The sequence below is a fragment of the Orcinus orca genome, chromosome 11 (assembly GCF_937001465.1).
Source record: "Orcinus orca chromosome 11, mOrcOrc1.1, whole genome shotgun sequence".
In the NCBI taxonomy this organism is placed as follows: domain Eukaryota; kingdom Metazoa; phylum Chordata; class Mammalia; order Artiodactyla; family Delphinidae; genus Orcinus; species Orcinus orca.
The window spans coordinates 6,250,897-6,263,563 of NC_064569.1; positions in this window are offsets into that span (position 1 = coordinate 6,250,897).

Here is a 12,667-nt window from a genome sequence, read left to right on the forward strand (position 1 = left end):
CCCCCCATGGAGGGATTAGTGCCCTTATAAGAACAGAAGCAACACCAGCGTTTTCTCTCTCTACTGTATGAGGACACAGGGAGAAGACAGCCATATGCAAGCCAGGAAGCGGGCCCTCACCAAGAACCAAATCTGCAAGCACCTTGTTCTTGGACTTCCAGCCTCCAGAACTGTGAGAAATAAGTGTCTGTTGTTTAAGCCATCCACTGTATGGTATTTTGTTACAGCAGCCTGAGCTGACTAAGACAGTTATTTTTTTATTATTCAGTAATTTTTTTTTTTTTTTTTTTTTTTGCAGTACACGGGCGTCTCACTGCTGTGGCCTCTCCCATTGCAGAGCACAGGCTCCGGACGCGCAGGCTCAGTGGCCATGGCTCACGGGCCCAGCCGCTCCACAGCATGTGGGATCTTCCCAGACCTGGGCACGAACCCATGTCCCCTGCATCGGCAGGTGGACTCTCAACCACTGCACCACCAGGGAAGCCCTATTATTTAGTAATTTAACTGGCAAAAACTGGTATAAGATTATTTTTTAATATTCAACCCTTTAAATATTGGGGGGATGTTTTCTAACATTGTCCATTTGTATTTCTTCTTTTGTGAATTTCTGGCTAGTTTATTTATTTATTTGGCTGCATTGGCTCTCCGTTGCTGCGTGGGGTCTCTCTCTAGTTACCACGAGCGGGGGCTACTTTGTTGCAGAGCACAGGCTTCTCATTGCGGTGGCTTCTCTTGTTGTGGAGCACAGGCTCTAGGCAAGCGGGCTTCAGTAGTTGTGGTACACAGGCTCACTAGTTGTGGCTCAAGGGCTCTAGAGCACAGGCTTAGCTGCTCTGTGGCATGTGGGATCTTCCCGGACCAGGGCTCGAACCTGTGTCCCCTGCATTGTCAGATGGATTCTTAACCAATGCACCACCAAGGAAATCCCCTGGCTAGTGTCTTTAGCTCATTTTCAATGGAGATGTTTATATTTTCCTATTGATTTCTAAAAGCTCCTTAGAGATTAGGAATAATATTTTTGTCTCCTCACGTTAATATGTGAATGTTTTTCTCAGTTCTTCATTTACCTTTAATTTTTACTCATGGTGGGGTTTTATGTTACGGGGGTTTGGGGGATTGTATGATGCTCTGGGGGCGAGGGGCGCTAGGTGTCACGGGCACCAACACAAAGTGTTTGAAAGGAAACAGTGAAAAATCAAATCTCCCCCCTCCCTGGTGGGTGACCAACTGTCCCAGTTTGCCCTGAACTGAGGGACTTTTGGGGACATAGGATTTTCATTACTAAAACTGGGACAGTTCTCAGCAAACCGGGACAGTTGGTCACCCTACCAGCCTCCTAGTTCCCTTCTCAGAGGCAATACTGTCTCCAGTTTCTTGGGTAGCCTTCCAAAAATACTACAAAAGTTTTAAACATTCATCTTCAAATCTGTTGCAGAGAATGTGAATCTTAGCCCAGAAACTTGCATTTGCAAAAGACATGTCAAATCCTTTTAATTTCTTCAAATCAAATTAAATCTAACCTTCTTTACAGTCAGGGTGACACGAGAATCCAGGGGGGTTACGGAGGGCTCAGAAAACACTGATCTCAAATCTTTAGTGCACCCCTCTCTCTGCGTCCCCCTTCCCAAGCCCACACGACTTCTTTTATTTATTTATTTTTTAGGATTTTTTTGACGCGGACCATCTTTAAAGTCTCTATTGAATTAGTTTGAGCTATTTGAAATATTGCTTCCGTTTTTATATTTTGGTTTTCTGGCCACAAGGCACGTGGGATCTTAGCTCCCCGACCAAGGATCAAACCCACACCCCCTGCGTTGGAAGGCGAAGTCTTAACCACTGGACCGCCAGGGAAGTCTTCCCACAGGACTTCTTTAAAGTTCAGCAGCCCAGCAACTTCCAGGGCCTGTTGGCATGACCTCTGGGTCTGGCAGCCAATGGCCTCCGGAGACCCCACCACCTCTCTTTCTGTGGACCTTCCTCCTTCTCCAGCCTCATGACCAGTCTTAACTTCCTCCTGGGCCCCCATGGGCACCGGCACCCGACCCCACCATGCACGCCACTCATCGCCCACTGGCCTCGCTCCCCAGACACCTCCTGTGCTCACTCACACAGTTTCACCGTCCAAAAGGCACTCCCGCTCCGCCCATTCCTTCTCTCTGCTAATTGTCCTTCCCTTGGCCTTTGGTGCCAGGCACTCTGCTACATGCTTCACATGCATGCTTACACTCAATCCCCCTGTAGAGTTTCCTGGGGCTGCAGTAACAAACTATCACCAAGTGGGTGGCTTAATACATCAGAAATGCATTCTCTCAAAGCTCTGTAGCAGCCCGAAATCAAGATGGCAACAGGGCCAAGCGACTCCAAGGGCTCTAAGAGAGAGAGCTTCCTGCCTCTTCCAGCTTCTGTGGGCTCCAGACTTCCCTGGCCGTGGCTGCATCGCTCCAATCTCTGCCTCCGTGTTCACACTGTCTCCCCTTCTCCCTCTGTGTCTCCCCTCTGTATTTCTTAAAAAGACACTTGTCATGAGAGCCCATCTATGTACTCTAAGGTGCTCTCATCTTGATAGCCTTAAGTATATCTGCAAAGACCCTTTTTCCAAATAAGATCACATTCACAGGTCCCAGGGGTGAGAATGTGGACATATCTTTTGGGGAGGGGCACCATTCAACCCACTACACCTCCTAACAGCCATTCACCCCAGAGATAAGGATGCTGAGGCTCAGACAGGCTAAGTAACTTGCAGAAGATCACCGTGTTGCGGAAAGACAGCCAGCTCTGAACCCACGGCTGTCTGATGCAAAGTTCATGTTTTTTCTACTACACGTATACTATTCCAGGAGGCTTTTCTCCTTTCCTGCTCCCCTCATCCCCACTTCCCTGTCTAGAAACCACTCTCCTATCTTTGAACCACCCTGGATGCCTCTAGGGAAACTCATCTTGCCTTGTATTTTCCTCTTTAGATCTTATCTCCTCTACTCTTTGCTCTCCTAGAAGACGGACCACGCCTTACCCATCCCTGTAATTTCCCAAGTGTGCTGGTCTGAGCAGGGCACATAGTAAGTGTTCCGGAAATGCTTGATGAACTCCCTGTGTTGCTTCATTAGCATAAAATATTAAAAAGTAGATCCAGGGCTGATATCGCAGGAAAGAATTGCTCAGAATCTGAGGAAGTTGTTAGCTGCTCTCCAATTTGTCAACACAGAGGTTTAAGAAAAGCACTCACCAGAGGTTCAGGGGGAAATTGCAAAGGGAAAGTCATGGGTTTGCTCTGCTAGGGGACAGTGACATCAGACAGTGACATCAGACCAGGGTCGTGCACCCATTTGTCATTCTGCAGCCGTAACTGGTATGACTCTCCAGGTATGACTCCATATATTTCTAAATGACACTGGAATTTCTATTTTGTCAGAGTGTAACACTCTTGACTGGAATATTAGGACTATTTTCCTTCAATACAGGGGAACATAGATAAATACAGTTGGGATTCCCGATTGGCTAAGAAGGGAGCCTGTGTAAACCACCAGCTGCAGCGGAGGGTGCGCTGGTGCTGTGAGCAGAGGGCACAGGGCTGCAGGGTGATCAACTCTCCAATGCCGGACTCCACTTAGCACACCTAGACTCCTGCTGTCACCGCAAGAGCCACTGTCTTCAGGAAATTCCCAAGTCAGAGGCCAAGACATCGAGTTCTACATTTGACAGGTTAAGCCCAGTGGTTTCAATAGATATTTTATATATTAAATGCAATTGATCAGTAAACACATTTGAAAACTGCCCAGGGTACCTTTTCTGAGTTACTCTTTCCACTGAGGTTGTTGGTTTTCCTGGAATTCTGTAAACTTCTTTGTATATAAAAGCACGCTATTTGAGGGACTTCCCTGGCAGTCCAGGGGTTAAGACTCCGCACTTCCACTGCACGGGGCGTGGGTTCTATCCTTGGTTAGGGAACAAAGATCCTGCATGCCACACGTAATCTATTAAAAAAAAAAAGTTTTTAAATAAAAGCGTGCTATTTGAAATGAAAGCTATAGACTGTGGCCCACAGCAGCCTTGAGCTACCCGAGTGTTTGGGTTACATTTACGTAAGTCTGGGGCAAAATTGCACTGACCTGATGGATGCGTCACCGGCCCAGAGCACGCCTCCTCTGCCCTGACCTGTGGCTACCTCTCCCTCCTCTGCCCTCTTACTACTCACTTGGCAAGGACCAACATGATATCTGTCGGCAATGTTCGTACTTTCCTATAACATGTGATGTGCTGTTGCCTTACCTCCCTAATCAGACCACCAGTTCCATGAGAACAGGAATGGAATTTTGAAAACAGCCTGCCTTCCCAGACGACACCCCGCCTCCAGACACAGGACCCTTGGCAAAAGTGACCCTTCAAATCCCTGAGCCCCAGCCCCAGCTCAGGATTTCTGAGCGCACCCCTCTCTAGCGGGGGCACCGCCCCAGGGCAGAGCAGCCTCACACCATGGAGGTGAAGCCCCACACCCAGACATTGCTCTGTAGCAACTTCTTAAATACAAATAAAGGGGGCGTGCTAAGAGCTTCGAACAGTGCGAGGGGGTCAAGGGACAGAGCCCTCACGTTCATCCAGGATGATGGCTACGGAAGGCTTCAGGGAGGGACAGGGTTGACTTGGCCTGGGTAGGGTGGGTAGAATGATTGTTTTAATAGTTTTAATTGCTTTTTTATTATTCTAAAAGTAACATGTGGTCATGGTAGGGGAGAAAAAGTATGGACAAATAAAAATAAGAAAATAAAAATCACCCGTAATCCCACTACCCAGAAACAGCCACCATCAACAGTTTAGGATGCTGCTGTCCCGTCTTGTTCAATGTATATGTAATAGAATTTTTAAATAAAATCTTCCTATACAGGGGTTTTGTAATCTGCTTTTGTTTTGTTTTGTTTTTTTGTGTTTTTTTTGCGGTACGTGGGCCTCTCACTGTTATGGCCTCTCCCGTTGCGGATCACAGGCTCCGGACGCGCAGGCTCAGCGGCCATGGCTCACGGGCCCAGCCGCTCCGCGGCATGTGGGATCTTCCCGGACCGGGGCACAAACCTGTGTCCCCTGCATCGGCAGGCGGACTCTCAACCACTGCGCCACCAGGGAAGCCCTGTAATCTGCTTTTGAATATATCGTAAGTGTTTTTCAACGCATTAATACTTCCAGGTGTTTGGATTTTGTTCACTGCGTATTTCACTTCTTGTTATTCCACAATTTAACCAGCTCCATATCGTTGGATTTTATTTAGGTTGGTTCTACTTTTTTCTTTTTGTTAACAATGCTGCATTCAATATCTTGTAATAACCAATAATGGAAAAGAATCTGAAAAAGAATATATACATACATATATATATATATATGAATCACTTTGCTGTACACCTGAAACTAACACAACATTGTAAATCAACTATACTTCAATAAAAAAATTTTTAAAAAAAACATTGCAAAATAAATAAAGTAAAATAAAAAACAATGCTGCAATGAATATCTTTGAAACGGTATCTATGCACAACCCTCAGGAGTACTTCCATAGTATGAAATTCCTATACATGGAAATGGAATTTCTGGGTCAACGGTCATCCACATTTTAAGGCCTTTGATGATGAGGCCAAATAGGATTGTGACAGGTGAAAATGAGGGCAAAGGGCATTTCAGATGCAAAGAAAGAAGTAAAAGCATAGAAGCAGGAAAGCTCTGGGCATGTTAGAATAAATAAATGCCGTAATAGGCTGGCAGTTAATGCATGTAAAGGAAACTAGTGAGAGATAAGACAAGAAAAAGTGGTAAGACAGCTTGTCAAGGACCCTGAGTCAGGGTTAAGGGTCTGTGTTTCTCCAGTAGACTCTGGGCCAAACACTCTGGCTGCAGTGGAAAGGGATTGTAGAGGGGTTGGATGGACACGGGAGACTAGTCAGGGGGCTAATGGACTCTTCCAGAAGAGGCACAGTGAGGGCCTGAAGAGGGCCATGGGCTTGAGAAGAGAAGAATGGGTACAGTCAACCAGGTGATTGCCCTAAGACATCCTCCCCCTAGTCCCCCAAACCTGTGAATGTCACCTTACAGGGCAAAAGGGACTTTGCAGATGTGGTTTAGTTAAAGATATTGAGATGGGGGATTATCCTAGATTGTCCCAGGAAGCCCAGTCTAATCACGAGGGTCCTTACATGAGAGGCAGGAGGGTCAGGGGCAGGGAAGGTGGTTACAGAAGCAGAGGTTGGAGTTGTGAGGGGCCACGAGCCAAGGAGTGAGGGCAGCCTGGAGAAGCCAGAAAAGGCGAGGGACACAATCTCCCCTGGAACCTGCACAAGGAACACAGCTCTGCCCATACCTTGACTTTGACCCATTTCAGACTTCTGAGCAAGACTGTAAGATAGTAAACTTCTGTTGTCTTAAACCATTAAGTTGGTGGCAACTTATTAGAGCAGCGATGGGAAACTGACACCGGCTGAGTGCCCTGCTCTCCTGGGGGGTGGTTCCAGGCAGCTCTGCTAAATTGGTGTTGAGAGAACAGTAAGTACCATGAGCTCAAGGAAGAGGGATCCCTGAGGGCCAGGGTGTAAGAGCCTGAAGAACTGGGCTGGGAAGATGAACAGATGCAACCAGAGAAGAAGCTCACATGTGAAGGTGTGACTGTCAGAGGCACTTGGGGCAGGGCTACCCAGAGGCAGGGGGATGGATGAGTTGACCTCTGCCTGCCTGGGGAGTAAGTTCTCCAGGGTGGAGCTGGCACAAATGCAAAAGAATTTCAAGGGGGGAGAAATTTCCTAGCAGGGCTCATCTTTGGCTTCTCATATTTTTGTAGCATCTCTTCTCCTATGCCAACTCCACAGGAAAGAGAACTTTCTTGTCAGTTTATGCCAAATAAACAAACACACCAGATTTCTCAAGCCAGGCTCCCAGGTCCCAGCATATACAGCCAGCACCTCAGCTAAAGGGAAGCCGTCCTCCTCCACTTCCTCTCCTCCAGGGACATCTGTGGGCGAAATAGTATGCTCACTTCCTGCCTTCAGGACGACCATCAAAGTAATGAAATGCCTACTATCAAAAGGATGCACAACTGCAGACTAATCTTCTCATGTTCTCCGTAACTATGACAGACACCACACTATTATTGCCACAGAGTTAAAGAGGGCTCAGACCGCTATATCTTGTGGAGTTTCTGGTCCTAGTAGCCCAGTAGGATTCCTGAACCACTATCCCAGGAGCTGGGGTTCTAATTTTACAGATAGAAAGTTACAGATTCTGAATTTGTCTGCATCTTATAAAATAGCTTCAAAATACATAAATCGATAAATCAACTTTAAAGTCTTTCTCAATTGTCCATAAGTCAAGCAGATAAACTTGGTAAAATAAAGATTTTTTTAAACAACTGTTAAACCCAGTAATTGTACCCTTGGGTATTTATGCCAGAGAAATAGAAACTTAGGTTCACACAAACTCTTATACATGAACGTTCATAGCGGCTTTATTCATAATACTGTAGTTAAAAACTGGAAAAAACCCAGATGTCCTTCATTGGGTTAACAGCTAAACAAACTGGTCAATCCATACATGAAATACTACTCAGCAATAAGAAAGAATAAACTGGGACTTCCCTAGTGGTCCAGTAGTTAAGAATCCGCCTTCCAATGCAGGGGATGTGGGTTCGATCCCCGGTCGGGGAACTAAGATCCCACATGCCACGGGGCAACTAAGCCCGCGCGTGCTCTAGAGCCCACGTGCCACAACTACGGAGAAGCCCACATGCAGCATCGAAGAGCCTGCGTGCCACAACTAAGTCCCAAATAAATAAATAAATAAAGTAAAAAAAACGAAAGAATAAACTATTGATACATACACAACAACATGTGCAGTTCTCCGGAGAATTACCTGAGTGAAAGAAGCCAACTTCAGAAGGTTAAGTACTGTACGATTCCATTTATATAACACTCTTGAAATGACAAACTTTTAGAAATGGCGAACAGATTAGAGGTTGCCAAGGGTTAGGGGTAGGAGAGAAGGGCGAGGCGGGAGGAGGAACAAGAGAGATACTTGTGGTGATAAAAGGGCAAAAGGAGGGACCTTTGCTGTGATGGCCATATCTTGACATGGTGGTGAATACACAAACCTACACATGTGATAAAATTGTACAGAACTAAATACACACACACGCACACACACACACACACACACAAATGAGTACAAGTAAAGCTGGTGAAGCCTGAATAAAAATGGGTGGATTGTATCAACATTGACTTCTGGTGGTGATATTATATTATAGTTTTGCAAGATGTTACCATTAAGGGAAACCGTAAAGGATACAATGAATTTCTCTGTGCTATTCCTTACCATTGCATGGGAGTCTACAGTTTTCAAAATAAAAATTTTAACTAAAAATTGTTTTAAAAAAAATAAATAAACTTGACCTAATGTATCTGCTTAGAGCTCTGCGCCCAATAATGAGAGAATCCATATTATTCTCAGGTGCACATAAGGAACCAAACCAGCTCAGTTTGCTCAGGACTTTCCTGATTTTAGCACTGAAAGTCTTTTATCCCAGGAAACCCCTCAGCACCCCCAAAGAATTTAGATGTTTAGTCACCCTAACATTTACAAAAACTAATTATGCACAATTCTCAGCACATTTCAAAGAACAGGTCAAATACACACCATATTCTCTGACTATAATACAACTAAATTAAAACTTAGCTTAAAAGATTTTTTAAATCCTTATACACTTGGACGTTTTAAAACATACTTCCAGAAAACAGTATGGCGCTTTCTCAAAAAACTAAAAATAGACTTACCAAATGACCCAGCATTTCCACTCCTGGGTATATATCCCCAAAGTACAAACACACTAGTAGGAAAAGATACATGCACCCCAATGTTCCTAGCAGCATTATTTACAATTGCCAAGACACAGAAGCAACCTAAGTACCCCTCAACAGATGAACGGATAAAGAGGATGTGGTATATATACAATGGAATATTACTCAGCCATAAAACAGGACAAAATGTTGCCATTTGCAGCAACATGGATGGACTTGGAGGGCATTATGCTAAGTGAACTAAGAGACAGAGAAAGACAAACACTGTGTGATATCACTTATATGTGGAATCTAAAAAATATAACAAACTAGTGAATATAACAAAAAAGAAGCAGACTCACAGATATAGAGAACAAACTAGTGTTTACCAGTGGGGAGGGGAGAGGGGCAATATAGGCGTGGGAGAGTGGGAGACACAAACTACTGGGTGTAAGACAGGCTACAAGGATACTTTGTACAACACGGGGAATATAATCAATATTTTGTAATAACCGTAAATGGCGTGTAACCTTTAAAAATTGTATTAAATTTTTTTAAATTTTTTAAATAAATAAAACTATTCCAGATAACTCACAGGTCAAAAAATAAATCGGAAGAGAAATTCTAAAATACTTAAAACCACACAATATGAAGATACACCATATTAACCAATATTCAAAATGTGTGATGATGTAGTGAAATGTGTTCTTTCCTGCTCTCAGTTCTTAAAGCTGGTGGGAGTATTTAAATAGCACCTTTTTAAAGGGCTTATATTCTCCATCCAGTAAATTCCATCTCTAGGAACTAGCTTAAGGAAATTGCCTACAATGAGAACAGCGATCTGCCTCCAAGATAATCACTGCAGCATTGTTTCTGATTGTCAAAACGAAAGTGCAAGCATCCTAAACGTCCCAGTTTAGGAGATTAGTCAAGTAATTTTGGCACACACATGGGATGGATTATCACGTAGCCAGGAGAAACAGTGTTGAGGCACAGTTACAAATAACATGGGGAAACACTTGCGGTATAATCTTAAGTGAAAAGAGATGATCTCAACTATGCAAAATAGATGTAGAAGAAAACACTGGGGAGAATGGCGCTAACATATTTACACTGTTATCTCCAGATGGCACGAGGTTGTCGCTTTCTTATCTAAACTTCTCAGGAGTTTCCACTTTTTTTGGCAATGTGCTTACAATGTCTTTAAGGGGGTGTTTACTTTTTTAATGTTAGGAAAAGGAGGAGAGGGGAGAATAAACACAGAAGGTTACTGAGAATTCAGCTTACAGGTGAAGTTGCAGATCTGAGGAGGAAGAACACACCGTGAATTCTTAGGAAAAGGATAGGCTCTTTCTGGACCCAATCAGATTCTTGCTTCCCTGGGGGGTAAAAATGGAAAGAAAAATGCTAAAAGAGCACAGTTAAAAAAAAAAAAAAGTTGGATTTACTTTTTAATACCTCTTTACAATGAACCAAACTATCTGTAATAGTTTGTATTATTGTACTCTTGGGGCTATCTGTAATGGCCCCAAGCTGGAAACTACCCAAATGTCCATCCGCAGTCGAATGGATGAATACACTTGGTCTGTTCACACGATGGGCTGTCACACAGCAATGAGAATGATCTACAGTCACACACAACAGAACGGATGAACCTCACAAATACGGTGTTGAGTGAAAGAAGCTCGATTCAGGAAAGTACTTACTGGATACTCCATTTGCGTAGAATACCAGAACATGGCAGATCCATGCTGTTAGAAGTCAGAAGAGCGTTCCCTTGGTGGTGGAGGGGGCGGGGGGCTGCCTAGAAGGGAGCGTGAGAGGAACTTCCGGGTTTTTGGTGATGTTCTAATTCTTAACCTGGCTGCTGGTGAGGAGGGGGGTGTTTCGTCTGTGAATAAGTTTTGAACTGGGTGCCTATAATCTGTATACTTTCTCTATGAATATTATACTTTCTCTATGAATACTATATCAATATAAAGTATTCAAAATGAAAAAAAAAACAATAATAGTGCTTGGAAGCATGCTTGGAATTTATCTTCCCTTAATTGCATAAAATTTCCTAAAAAGCTACTGGGCTTCCTAGAATTTTTATTAATAATTCAAATCTCCCAAGCAGTGTTCCAGACAGAGTAGAATCTACTAATTTTGTGCCCCTTGTTCTGAAGCCCACTTCCTGTTCCAACTAGCTGTTCTCCGGACCAGAGCTGTCTGCCTCTCCTGATGCACACAGAGCACCTCCACCTACCACTAATAATTAGTTGCCATAATTTGATGTATGCAACATATATGGACATCAACGTGACACCACACGATGGGGCACAGCGTGGCTTAAAGGGAGGGGAAGAAAAGGTGCGAACACAGAGCTTGTTCAGAGAAGACACTCTGTGATCCTCATCCTGAGGATCCTAACTCAGGCAACTAAATCCAGAATCCCCGCTGCCTACACTCCTGAAACCACTCTGCAATCCTAACACTTATCTGGTATCTGGGCTGGGTCTGGGGATACAAAGATGAGCAAAACTGCATCATCCTCTGCCCTCAGGGAGCTTACAGTCTAGTGACAAGAATGACATAAATCTAAACAAATCTGAACTACAAATGGTGATGAGACCTATGTCTATAAGATAGTGATGCTGTGGATGTACACCTGTAACAGAGGATTCCAACCGAAACTGATGGGGCTGGGGCGGGGGGGGCAATGAGCTGAGTTCTAGGATGAATAGGACTAAAATCAAACCAAAGATGGGAGGAGCACTTCAGGTCATGGAACCAGCATGTGCAAAGGCCCAGGGGCAGGAGGAAGCTACCTATGAAGAACCCAAAAGACGGTTTGCCTGGCTGGTACACAGAACACAGGGGAAGCGTGGTAGGTGATAAGGCTGGAGAGGTAAGAAGGCGCCAGATGTGACGTGAATCCTTTCTGTTTCCAGGGCACTTTCACAGACATGCCCTCCTCAGGGCACCGCCATGTGTTAGCAAGAGCCGGCGGGATCGTTCCCCATCTGCAGATGAAGCGGATGCTCAGGAAGGTGACTTGCCAGAGGCCACAGAGAGGAAGTGGGAAAGCCCAAATTCACCCCTTGCTCTCAACTCCTGCTCTCTGCCCTGCACCACCATTGCACCCCCTGTATTGCAGTCCAAGCTGAGCCTGCTTAGGGCCCCACCCTCAAATCCCAAAGCGGAGACTCCGGGTCTCACAGCTGGAAGGGCACCTTCTAGCCTTTCAGGAAAGGGCTGAAGGGTCCCAGAATCTCTGACTGAGCCTTCCCCGGTTTACTGTGAAACACGGGCTGGAATCCTTTGAGCTCAGACTTCATTGGTGGGAAAAGGCTTTGGGATGATACGGTGTGGTTGGACCAAGCAACCCTGCTTTGAATTCAGTGAGTCCACATTTCCAGGCGTCTGCTTTGAAACACAGAAAACGCCTCTCGTGAGCCAGCCGCATCCTCTCATAGGAAGCTTTCACCCACTCATTCGGGAACCGCAGGAACTTTCCCCTTATCTTTATGCCTTCCTGAAACACAACCATTCTCCGTGTGAAATGGCCTCTCCATACTAGAAAACGTTTGTTGATTTAGGAAAAAGCACGTATCTCTTTCTTCTTCCACAAATGTTCAAGGACAAATCCTTATGTCCTCCTAAACATCCAACCTCTCTCTTTCTGTGCGACTGAATTTACCTGCTATAATTTGCATGAAAAATTTAATGTATCCTAAACCGTGGGCCTTGAGCAAGCTGCCACCACCCCTCCCTCAAGTCATTTTCTGAGAAGAGAGCCTCTTGCAGGAAGAGAAAGCCTCGGACACTTAGGATCCCGCCCTTGCAACAAGCAAACAGTAGAATATAATCATGCCCTTGATTGGAGT